Source organism: Anneissia japonica, unplaced genomic scaffold, assembly GCF_011630105.1.
Source record: "Anneissia japonica isolate Jap-2015-1 unplaced genomic scaffold, ASM1163010v1 scaffold3436_len560460_cov161, whole genome shotgun sequence".
NCBI classification, from domain to species: domain Eukaryota; kingdom Metazoa; phylum Echinodermata; class Crinoidea; order Comatulida; family Comatulidae; genus Anneissia; species Anneissia japonica.
Window position 1 is genome coordinate 324,373 of NW_022751570.1, and position 12,500 is coordinate 336,872.

A 12,500-nucleotide genomic window follows, 5' to 3' on the forward strand; every position below is an offset into this window, starting at 1 on the left:
TCATTTATTTGTTTACCAGATTATTACAAACATCACAAACCCAGCACTATTCTGTCAGATTGTCAGAAAGCAAACAAATTCACTGTGCAAAGACTCTCCAACTAGTACTAGAACAGAAACAAACAGGTTTTAGTTAAAATAAAAAGCAAACAAAGCAGAAAAAGAGCATTTTATTTTATTATTTATAATTAGTTTATGAATCATATATACTACTTATTTATATATTAAGGCAGTATCAAATGTTTTATTAGTATCTATTAACAACTGTTACCAAATAGTTTTCTTCCACTTATAAAATGGATATATATATATAAGATAATACATTTCAGCCGTTGGTCCTGTGTGCACTGTAGCCCCTGTCTCTTATACACATCTAGATGTGTATAAGAGACAGATATCAAGATAGCCGTTAATACTGTTAAATTATATATAAATCATCAAAGAAAGTTAAATACAGTGTTATAATAAAGGACATGATGAGGTTTAACGGTTGAACATATTCTAATAACCGCCAGCTACATTGTATTACATAACGATGGTCTACCTCGGGAGGGCGTTTAGTACGGCTGGAAATAAATAATAACATATAATAATAATTAAGATAGCCGTTAACACTCTGTTAAATTAAAATATAAATTATCAAAGAAAGGTATTTCCAGCCGTACTTAACGCCCTGTCGAGGTACACCATCATTGTGTAATACAATGTAGCTCTCGGTTATTAGAATATTTTCAACCATGAGGTCTCTGTGGTCTAATGGTTATGACGCTCACTTTGACAGCGAGAGGTCGCAGGTTCTAAATCCTGTCAGAGGCATTTTATTACACAATGAAAAGAAGACAAACAACAATACAACCCTAACAAAACAAGCTATATAAGGCTTACTTTAGATTTTCCGTTTCATAAACGGTAATAGTAATATCTATTTATTTGATACGATGGTTCTTTATGATTCTGAGGTATGCCATAGGACGACAAGTTATGAGACAATATATACTACTTTTTTAATGTGTTCAAAATCCCATACGTTGCTAATAATGCTAGAACTATTGCAAAGCTTGTTCGATATTCCTTATGGATCTAAATTAATAAAGACATCATTGCCTTTTGGCTCAAAGTGATAGCAATGCGTCCCAAAAATGTTATACCATTATTACCCAGGAATGAAACACCAAATTGGGCTCAAACGTGAACGAAACTCTTTTTAAATTCGGATTTAGTTTTGTCTGGTTTAACCAGGGTGTGACAGATGTGGATTATTTTCTCAGAATTTTTGGAATTAAACTCCATGGTTAATTTATATTGCTTCACGTATCAAAAGAAACCTTTCCGTTCCTCTAGTTCCTCTATGTTGAAATCTCATCGGGCTGGAGTGGCGTTCAGAGACTATTGAATAAACTCAACAATCAATGCAGAAAATGCTTCAAAATTGTGTGTACTGCAATAACTTATCATTGATTCATTTTACACTAATCTCGTCAAGAAACCTCTTGATACCACTTGGTTTGGTTTTTTATAAATTATTATAAACACCTCTCCGGATAAAAAAATGCATGTCGAGTGCAAATCTTAAAAAAATATATTGTCTCATAGAAAAAAATTATTATACACCTCATAAATAGATTCTAGGCATCTTATTGGTTAAGAAAAGGGGCAATAGAAAGTACAATTCCCCTCAAAAAGCATTTCTTCTTGATGAAGCCGAAAGCAAGAGCACAAAAAAACAAAATAAATAGGACAATTATGTCTTACTAATATTCGACAAATATTGCAAGCCGATGGATGCTGTTGAAATGGAGTAGGCCTAGGCCTCTAATAATAGACTAGGAAGTAAGTACTTTTTTAACTTTAAAAATCTATGTGAGTTATAAAAAAAATATTTTTTATAACTCACAATAATATAATTCGGGGAACGGTGAAATCAATTGCTCCTTGTGTAGACCGTAGGCTACGGTCTCCATATCACCTCGGAGCAATAGATTTCACCATTACCCTCATGAGCAGTCAATTATTGTATACCATTTCATCCACGGATGATGACGTTCAGTATATAGTCCCCGATCAAGTTGGATATCACTGTGGATTGTTAAGCAATACATTTCACTGTTCCCCGAATTTAGAGCAGAGTCAATATTTTGTTTATTGTGGTGGCGCTGTCGTTGGATGCGGATGTGTATTTTTGGCTCTTGCGATCTCTGCGCTCAAACTCGCCTATTTGCCTGCATTGTGCGGTGATGCTAGTTTTATGATGAGACCGCTCCATTTTGTATTTATTTCAATATCGATTTCGGCATATTCTTTATGAAATGCATTGGTCTATGTACTTCTTGTTGAAACTAATAGGCATGTGGTTAGTGGTACTAATCATAGTAAGAACCATTATTTATCATCATGTTGACGTCTCTATGGTAGTAAATAAAACAACCACAAAGTCAAACCATCATCTAGGCATAGGCCTATGTTCTCCTCACTACCTACATTATGACATACATTATGACATACATCTAGTACAACAGTCTCTCAAAGATAACATGTTTAACATTACGGATCAAAAATACAATGAACTCTATGAAGATGTGATTGACGTCACAAGATCAACCCAAACAAATGTATGGTATTCATGCCATAATACCTCCTATTTACCACACGCATGTACTTCGCAAATATCTAGTGTTAATATGAAATACTCAAATATAGCCATTGTTGTTAGAATTATTGGCAAAATATTCCCTGCTCAAGCTAGAAACACGCTTATCCGGGAAGAGAATATGTTGAGCTTCTTGCTATTCACTAGATCCAAACAAATGCAAATACATGTCTCTAAAGTCATGGATTATAAAGCAAAGTTGCATCATCTTCTGATAGTACTTCTTCTAAGTGGCCAAATTGAATTGAACCCTGGGCCTACTATTCAATATTCCTGTGGTATCTGTAAAGAAAAAGTAGAAGAATACAACCAAACACTTATATGTGATAATTGTGATTGTGTTGGTATTTCAGATGCACACTATGCAGAACTCGCCAACCTCAATAATTTCTTCTGGATATGTTCCCAATGTGGCCTACCAAACTTTAGCAACTCACTGTTTAGTCTAGAATCTACCAGGTTATCAAACACTTTTTTAGGTCTGGTAGACCTTTTTGAAGAGGATGATGGTGATAACACCTATGAATATCACGCAAAAAAATCCCAAAATGATTCTGTTGATCCGGTGACCTCCACCCCGACTAAGAACAAGCCTGGTCTGCAAAAACCTCAAATACCGAAAAACAAAAACCATAAAATTAAAGCCATGACAATTAATTGTAATGGTATTAAAAGTTCAAATAAGCAATCGCTATTCAGATCAACTATTGAATATTATAAACTAGATGTAATTCTAGGCTGTGAATCGAAGCTTGATCATACAATTGCTACCTATGAAATTTTTCTTAGTGATTACACAGTTTATAGAAAAGACCTTAACACAAATGGTGGTGGCGTCTTTAGAGCAACTAGAGACTGCCTGATCACGTCATATGAACCATCCCTAGATGAAGACTATGAGGCTATCTGGGTGAAAATCCAAGTTAAAAATGCTAAACCTCTGTTTTTGGCGAGCTTTTATAGACCTCCTGGCAGTCATGCCAGACCCATTGAGTCCCTATTTAATGCTCTCTTAAAAATAACTGGGAAATCACCTCGGAAACATACAAATGTAATTATAGGAGGAGATTTCAACCTCCCAGATATATGCTGGTCTTCATGGAGATATACAAATAGTAAAAAATAATCTCTTCATAAAACATTTATAAATCTTTTGCTGGATAACTTGTTAGTTCAACATGTCAAAGACGTAACAAGGCCTGCGTCAAATGCAGTCCTTGATCTTTTGGTTACGTCCAATCCGAACTTAGTAAACTCTTTGGAAATTCTTCCAGGCATATCTGACCATTCTTTAGTATCTTTTGCCATTACCACGAAACCAAAGCGTAAGATTTACATATATCACAAAGCAGACGAAAACACATTGAGAAAGCATACACATGAGTTTGTTCAAGAATTTATGGATTCTAATCCAAATGCAAGGTCAGTCAACAATAACTGGGAAATTATACGTGATAAACTGCTACATCTAGCAGATTTGTATATTCCATCAAAAATGTCTAAACCAAACCACAATTTACCGTGGATAAAACCAAACATAAAACGAAAAATGAGAAAAAGAGACAAAATGTTCTCTAAAGCAAGAAAGACAAATACTCCACAACATTGGAGAGAATACAGGGAATATCGAAATCAAGTCACTAAACTGGTACATAAGTCACATGACCACTACATAAATTCAGTTATTGGACCAAAATTAAGTGAAAACCCGAAATGCTTTTACTCGTACCTCAATTTAAAGAAAACAGAAAACCTTGGTGTACCCACACTCAAAACGTCTGTAAAAATGTGTAGTACAGATAAAGATAAGACTGAGGGATTAAATTCGCAATTTCAAAGTGTGTTTACAAAACAAATACCCACACAAAAGACGCCAGACATGAAATCCCATTATAATTCCATTCCTTACCTCAATATAACATCAGAAGCCGTAGCCAAACAGCTAAGAGAACTAGATGGATTTAAGTTATGTGGTCCATAAGAGTTATCACCTCGACTTCTGAAACTAGTGGCAAATGAACTTGCCCCAGCCTACCAATTTCTGTATCAACAATTTTTAAATAATTGTAAAATTCCTCATCAGTGGCGCCAAGCATTAGTAACCCCAATCCACAAAGGTGGTTAAAAATCGGAACCCTGTAACTATAGACCGATGTTTTTAACTTGCATAACCTGCAAGATGATGGAGCACATAGTCCTGAGCCATATTACTAAACATCTAAACTCAAATAAAATCCTCAAAAATGTGCAACATGGGTTTTGGGAACGTTTGTCAACAGTCACCCAACTGATTAATTCAACAAACGATTGGGCAGAGACGTTAAATAACCGCGGCCAGACTGATGTAATCTTATTAAATTTTAGTAAAGCCTTTGATCGAGTGCCGCACCATCTTCATCTCTCAAAGTTGTCTTTCTACGGTATCAGGAGTAACACCCTTGGTTTGGGTTAAAGCATTTCTATCCAATCGCCAGCCAAGTGTGTCTGTCAACGGGATACATTCTTCGTGGGTAGACGTTATCTCAGGAGTCCCACAAGGGTCTTTGCTTGGACCAGTATTGTTCTTGTTATACATTAACGATATTACAGACCGAATACTTTCTTCATTAAAGTTATTTGCTGATGACAGTATCTTGTACAAGGAGATAAACAACATAGATGATCACGTTATCATCCAAAGAGATCTCGAGACTCTACCCGCTTGGTCAGAGAAATAGTTTATGAGCATCAACATCAAGAAATGCGCGGTTATTACCATTACCCATGTAACGTAAACCGAGTACATATCGGTACTCTTTGTTTAGAGAGGTCTTATCTCGTGTGACAAAACACGACTATTTAGGAGTCACCATCCCAGAAGATCTGCGGTGGACTAACCACATAAATAAAGTTAAACGTAAGGCTAGCCAAACATTAGGGCTATTAAGATGATTACTTTCTCCTTGTACTAGACAAGTCAAAGCTAGAGGTTATGAATCACTTGTCAGATCCAAAAATGGAATATGCACCGGAGGTCTGGAATCCTAATACAATCAAAGGCATAGAACAACTAGAAAAAAATCGAAAAAATGCAGCCAGATTTGTTTTTAGTGATTATAGGAAAACAACACATGTCACCCCTCTCATCCATCAATTAGGTTGGGACACTCTACATATACGTTGCTTGATCAAACAAGCTTCAATGTTCTATCGCATACACTATGGCTTAGTCCATATTGCACCGCCAATTTGTTTAAAAAGAGCCACTATTCTTTTCCGTATAGATCATCCTTTAAAATATGTAAGTGGTCTTCACCCAAGAATACATGCATACAAATATTCATTCTATCCAAGAGCTGTGCAGATATATATTGAACCGTTTACCACCACAAGCAATCTTACACGTTTGTCCATCTACTGCATCTTTTCAAGAGTATGCCATCCCAGCTATGCAGCCTCTTTATGGAAATTATCTCCTTTAGGTGGTCTCTGTCATCTTTGTAAATAGTGCACGCACCAAAGTTGTATTTTGAGCACCGTTATTGCACTCTAAATTTATTTATTTAATTTATTTCGCGCCGGCGCAAAATGGCAGCGTCGTCACCAAATCATCCCAGTTTAGCTGAGTATCAGCTGCAAATGGATTATCAAGTCTAAAGACTTAATCCACGAAATTAAGTTTCAACCAATATTACTGGTTTAACACAAAAGAAAATGTGTATGAAAATACACAAGGAACCAGATAAATATATTTCAACGTATACTCACAAATAATGGACAATATATTGTGGAAACTGTACGCCAGACTAAAAAGGTCGTGAGGAATGATGCACGCGTGCACCCTTTTCCTCACGACCTACGTAATCATCGAGTCTTTGCCCTCTATTGTAAATTGTTGGATATACACACCGAGCCTACGTACACCAATAATCACAAACACCGGAAGGAATATCATCAAAGATGCAGAAAGGAAATTGGTAAGAGAAAGAACCAGAGTCACCACGATAATATTGCAAATACCCAGGGGAAGGAGAAAGATTTAGGAAAGGAAATCGATTAAAGTAATCATGAGAAATAAAAACAACAATGTGTGGATTCATTTGGAGGGAAAGGAGAAAGATTTAGGAAAGGAAATCGCTTAAAGTAATCATGAGAAATGAAAACAACAATGTGTGGATTCATTTGAATAAAGCCCGCGAAGCTGAATTTCAGCGAGATAAATTTCGACAGCAGAATAAACTAAAGTGGTGAAAAGAGAAGGCGAGGCGCCTGAGTGACCATCTAAATGAGGAATGTTGGTTAGACGGTGAAAGCTTAAAACAGAGGTGGATCATCAATTTATTTAAATGAATTATTTTCAAAAAGGAGCAAGAATTTTTGGAGAAAGGTTTTTATTTTGCTTTGAGTCATAATAAGGTTTCGGTAGAAGACATCGTAGTAGCAATTGAATTAGCATGCAAAGTATTACCTAATATATAATGAGGAGGACGTGGTCAGAGGTAAGATTTCTATTATAGTTATCTGCCAAACTACCTACTCCAAATTTCACAGCAAAAGAAATGCAACCCTAATAGGTCTAAGCAAAGATAACAAAATCACCAAATTACCATCTGAAAAAGGAAGAAAAACAGTCATCCATTATAAAGAAAAGGTGTCAATTTTAAATTTATGTAGGCGTTTTTGCCCTTTCTTGTATAGCTTAAGTGTATTACTGTTCCATTTAAGTTGATCATCTATTGTGGTACCCAAGTATTTAAATTCCGATACAATAGCTATGACATCATCACCTATTTCGAGATTCTCGTGCATTTTATTTTTCCTAAAGTCGATAATCATTTCACAAGTTTTCTTTGTATTTAATGTAAGATAATGTTCCTTGCACCAATTGGTTAATCTAGAGACTTCATTATAATAATCATTAAGTGAACTATTGTCACTGATCAAGCCAACAAGCGCAGTGTCATCTGCGTACTTGACCGCCATGCAGGATTCAGACACAGGGCAACAATCATTAGTGAAGAGGATGTACAGCAATGGCGAAAGGACACACTTGAGGGGAGCCTGTGTTATTATAAAGAACAGAAGATATATGTTGATTGATTTTAACTTGCTGAGGTCTATTGGAAAGAAAATTTTTAATCCAGAGAATTATAAAAGGGTTAACAGAAAGTTTTTGTAGTTTAGATAAGAGAAGATGAGATTGAAGAGTGTTAAAAGCAGAGGAAAAATCAATAAAAAGTAGGCGGGAGTATGTGCCCTTTGAGTCAAGATGTTTATGGATTGAGTGAACAAGTGTTGCTGTAGCAACCTCCACACCACGATGCGCCATGTATGCGAACTGCATGGGGTCAAGTTTATTTTCAACTACAGGTTTAATCAAGCTAGCAATGAACTTTTCTAGACACTTCATAACTAAAGATGTCAATGCTATTGGTCGAAAGTCGTTAAGCACTTTCACAGGAATCAGTTTAGGAACAGGTACAATTAGAGTATGTTTCCAGATGGAGGGAACCACTGAAAAATTTAGAGAGTATTGAAAAATATGTTGAAATATATAAGCTAATTGCGATGCGCATTCCCTCATAAGTTTACCATTAAGTTTATCGATACCAGCAGCCTTTCTTGAATTGGTTTTACGAAAAAGTTTTATTACCTCATTGGCAGATATATTAACATTATCCTTTAATACAAGGCCATTACAAAAATCTTTTGACTTATCTTCAAAGTTCATGGTATCAAATCTAGTGTAAAATTGATTAAGGGAATCAGCAAGGCTTTTGTCATTAAATCCAGGAAGCATCTGGAATGAAGCTTTCTTATTGTTGGAACCGGTGATCATTTTAATATCCTTCCAGGTTTCACGCGAATATTTTATTATTGAAATGAACTTCAACCCTCTTTCTGAATCTACGTTTACCCCTTCTTATACTAGATTTTAACTTTTTTTTTTTTTTTTATCTCAGACTCATTGTTGGTATTAAATGCTGATCTTTTATTTCTAATAGCAAGCTTAACATTGTAATCAACCCAGGGTTTATCATTAGGAAAGAGTTTAACCTGTTTGCAAGGAATAGTGATTTCTTCACAGAATGCAATATAAGAAGAAACAGTTTCGGTCAGTTCATCTATGTCTTTCGCTGATTCAATGAAAATGTCCCAATTGGTAGCGTCGAGGTAACTGTTCAATGTGCTCGGGATACCATAATTTTATATGTTTAATTTCTGGCTTACTAGCTTTCAACTTTTGTTTGTATATGGGTAGCAACTGTATCATATTGTGATCGGAAGCTCCAACATCAGGTAGTTTTATCGACTTGTATGCATGAGGAATGTTGCCATAACAAAGATCAAGAGTTTAATTTGTTACCTCTGGTTGTACAAGTAACATACTGCCTGTAATTTGGTAAAACACGATTCAGACGACAGTGGTTGAAGTCACCGAGTACAAAGACAGGGCTATTCGGAGAACGGACAGAAGCAGCATTCACTTGTTCAGCAATATAATCAGCCGCTCTTACGGCGTTTCCGTCTGCCGTCTGGAGGGATGTAGACAACTAGCACCTTAATGCAGCCGAATTCCCTTGGGAGGTAATAAGGTCGAAGGGACACAGAAAGGAGTTCAACATCTGGGGTGCACTATTATAGCCAGTATTATAAACACCAACGTTTATTTACGTAGCAGCATATGCCACCACCTTTGGTTTTATTAGAATCCAAGGAACGATCGCTTCTGACAATCGAGAATCCATCGAGAACAACCGAGTTATCATCCACATTATCTCCTAGCCAACTTTCGGTAAAACAAAACAAGCTGGTATCCTGGAGAGCACGGTCGTATTTTACTAACGCATTTATTTCATCAAGTTTGTTACATAACGATCTGACATTGGAGAGAACGATAGAAGGTAAGGGAAGTCGGCCAGTTGGTTGTTACCATGATGTTGGAGTACAGCAAGAAGAAACTATTTATGTAATGCATGGATAAAGTTCGGGGTTTGTCGGGTAGTGAAATGATTATTGTACATTTTAAGTGCTCCCCCATGCATAAGTGTAAGCTAAATTAATGGTGATTAATTAGCGAAAATATGGAGACAATTATTTCGAAGTTCCCTCTTTCCAAGAGGGGATGCAAATGCTTTGTGAAAATGAGTACGCCGCGGTACTCATTTTCACAAAAATTAACATTTTTGGGCCATTTCCAAAATGTGCCTTGAGGCCAGACGATGCTTAATCCGGCACTGAGCTGGTTAGCTAACAATATGCAAATTTACATGAACACCTCTTAGGAAGAAAGGTGCAATCACGTTCTCTTGCCTAGCAGACTGTGTACTGTAATGTAGTATTAAGGTTCAATGGTATTAACTTGCATAACCATTGGAATCGATACCCTTCACCTGATAAATGCCTTAAATTGGATTGACAGTTTTAATGGTCAACTTGAGTATACAGATAATCTAATAATATAACTGGACTTTGTATGACTTTACCCTAGTCAGTTGGACTTGGCCTTTCTCACACTATGAATCTATGATTGTCAGTTTTGAGCCTAAGCTCTGAAGTTTGTGATACATCTTAATTAGCAGTTTTTTGGTAAACAAGTTACTAAATCATAGAGAAATAATTTCTCTATGATCCAATCAGAAACTCTAAAAGTATGGGGTGACTTACTTCAGACACACCCCCATTACCTAAAGTATAATAGGCAAACACCCCCATATCACTGAATCAGCAATGGTCAGTAATCAGTAGTGAGTAGTCAGTGATCAGTAGTCAGTAGTTAGATTCAACACAGAAGAAAGTACAGGGCAGAGCTGACTCCACTCTAAAAGGGTTCTCTAACATCTGAAACCTGGAGTTTAGCTGATTGTAACCAACGTACAGTTTGTGTGAATAAAAGTTTGCAGTGAACTTAAAGGAACTGTGTCATACTACTCATTCAAAGTACAAACATCTGAATTAACTGTAATACCTGTCTCTTATACACATCTAGATGTGTATAAGAGACTTACTGTGTACTGTGTATAGCGGGGACGATGAATCATAATATGCCTAGGCCTAGTAGACAGTGCAATTATAGGCCTATGTGATAGAAAGTACACTTTCTAAAGAAATAAGAAAAACAAATAGGGCCTAAGAATAATTCAGTTGCAGACGTGCCTTGTTTAAGTATTATATATGCTAACTATGCGGCTCTTGTAGCCCTAGCTGGCAACCCAAGGCATTCATGTGCAAAGCAGTGGTGTTTGTTTATCCATGAGAAAAGCACGCCGGGAAAGTTTGCCTTACCATACCAGGAATAGGTGACGTAATCTAGCTTATGACGTATGCATGCTCAACTAGAGCGTGAGTGTGACGTCACCAACAAATAAAAATTTTCTATTATAACCAAAATATTAACTACAAGGTTTGTGGGCGTAAATTCCCTTAATACGAATTAAGGGTAGCACCATCTCCATGCCATACAAATTACAGATCCCATTGACGTCTCAGTCGAGAAATACGGGTAGCTGAAGTTTTTCTCGAATATCTGACTACGAAACCAAATCGAAATTCACGTTCCACTTCTGACTCTGAGCAAAAGAGTATAAAACTGCAAGAGGTCAGACTGCCGGGGATTCTTTGGAACGCAATCCTATTTCAAAAAGTACTACCCAAAAGGGGCGTGGCCTTAAAAAGAATGTAAAGTGCGTTCATATCGAACGCGTGTGCGCGTCTATGCTGGAATTCGAAACGCGGCACACGTTCGATACGAACGCCTTTTAAGTTCTTATGAAGGACACGCCCCTTCGTGGGAGTACTTTTTAACGTTCCATTGCCTGTATACAAAATAAGGGCAGTCGGACCTCTTGCAGTTTTATTAGTCCACCAGAAATACGGATTTGAAGCACCGAAGTTGGACATAATTGCAACAAAACGTTTTTTTATGAATATATATATAGTTAAATTTTATATCTACAACATACAAAAAGTTTACCAAAATATACCCACGGGAAAGGTGATTTTTATAGCAAAGAAAACTGAACTATTTCACTGGGCTTATACGCCCTGCCTAGGATGTGTGTGCTGTGCCTTGGTTACAAAGCGCTTTAATTTGATTTGCCGCTGACGTTTTTGATTGGTTAACATACCTTCAACAGTCTGCGCGTACTCATTTACGCAACACACGTACGTACGTACGCAAGTTCGTACGTACGTCACGTCCCAGAATGTAAACACGGAAATTGTTAGATATTATAGTAACCTCTGTAGTATTTAATTTCAGGGTAGATGGATCTACAACAATAATTCAATTTTAATTTTAAATACAATGATAGGTACGATTAATTGACAAATAGTGAGGCCTGCCCAGTGTGTGCCGACCCAGCTGAGACTCAGGAGTCGGAAAAAAAGTATGTGATCTTATATCAATAGCCCCTATATAGGAATAGGCCTATTATTATATTTTTTTACCTAAAAACACCAATTAAATTTTATAGCTAATACAATAAACCAAATTTATTTGCAAATAGTGTAAACTAATTGTTGATATTTTAAAAAGTATAATAATGACTGATAATTGATTTATTTGAAATAGGCCTACTATTCTACTCTTCATATAAAAAAAAAATGTTGGAAATCACGTAAATTCAGGATTTGGTGCCGAATTACTGTATAATGCCTGTATAATGCCTTGTCTTCTGGTGAATAGCATGGACGGGGTGACAGGCGACACGTACCCCAACTATTTTAAGGGGGTGGTCCCCATCACGTTCCTAAGGAAGTCAAGAATATACCTGGAAATTGTAGAATTGAACTGCATAAATGACCAAATTTTAACGAAAGACCACCTTACAGGTAGATAACTTCATATTTTATAACAAGATACCGGTGTTTT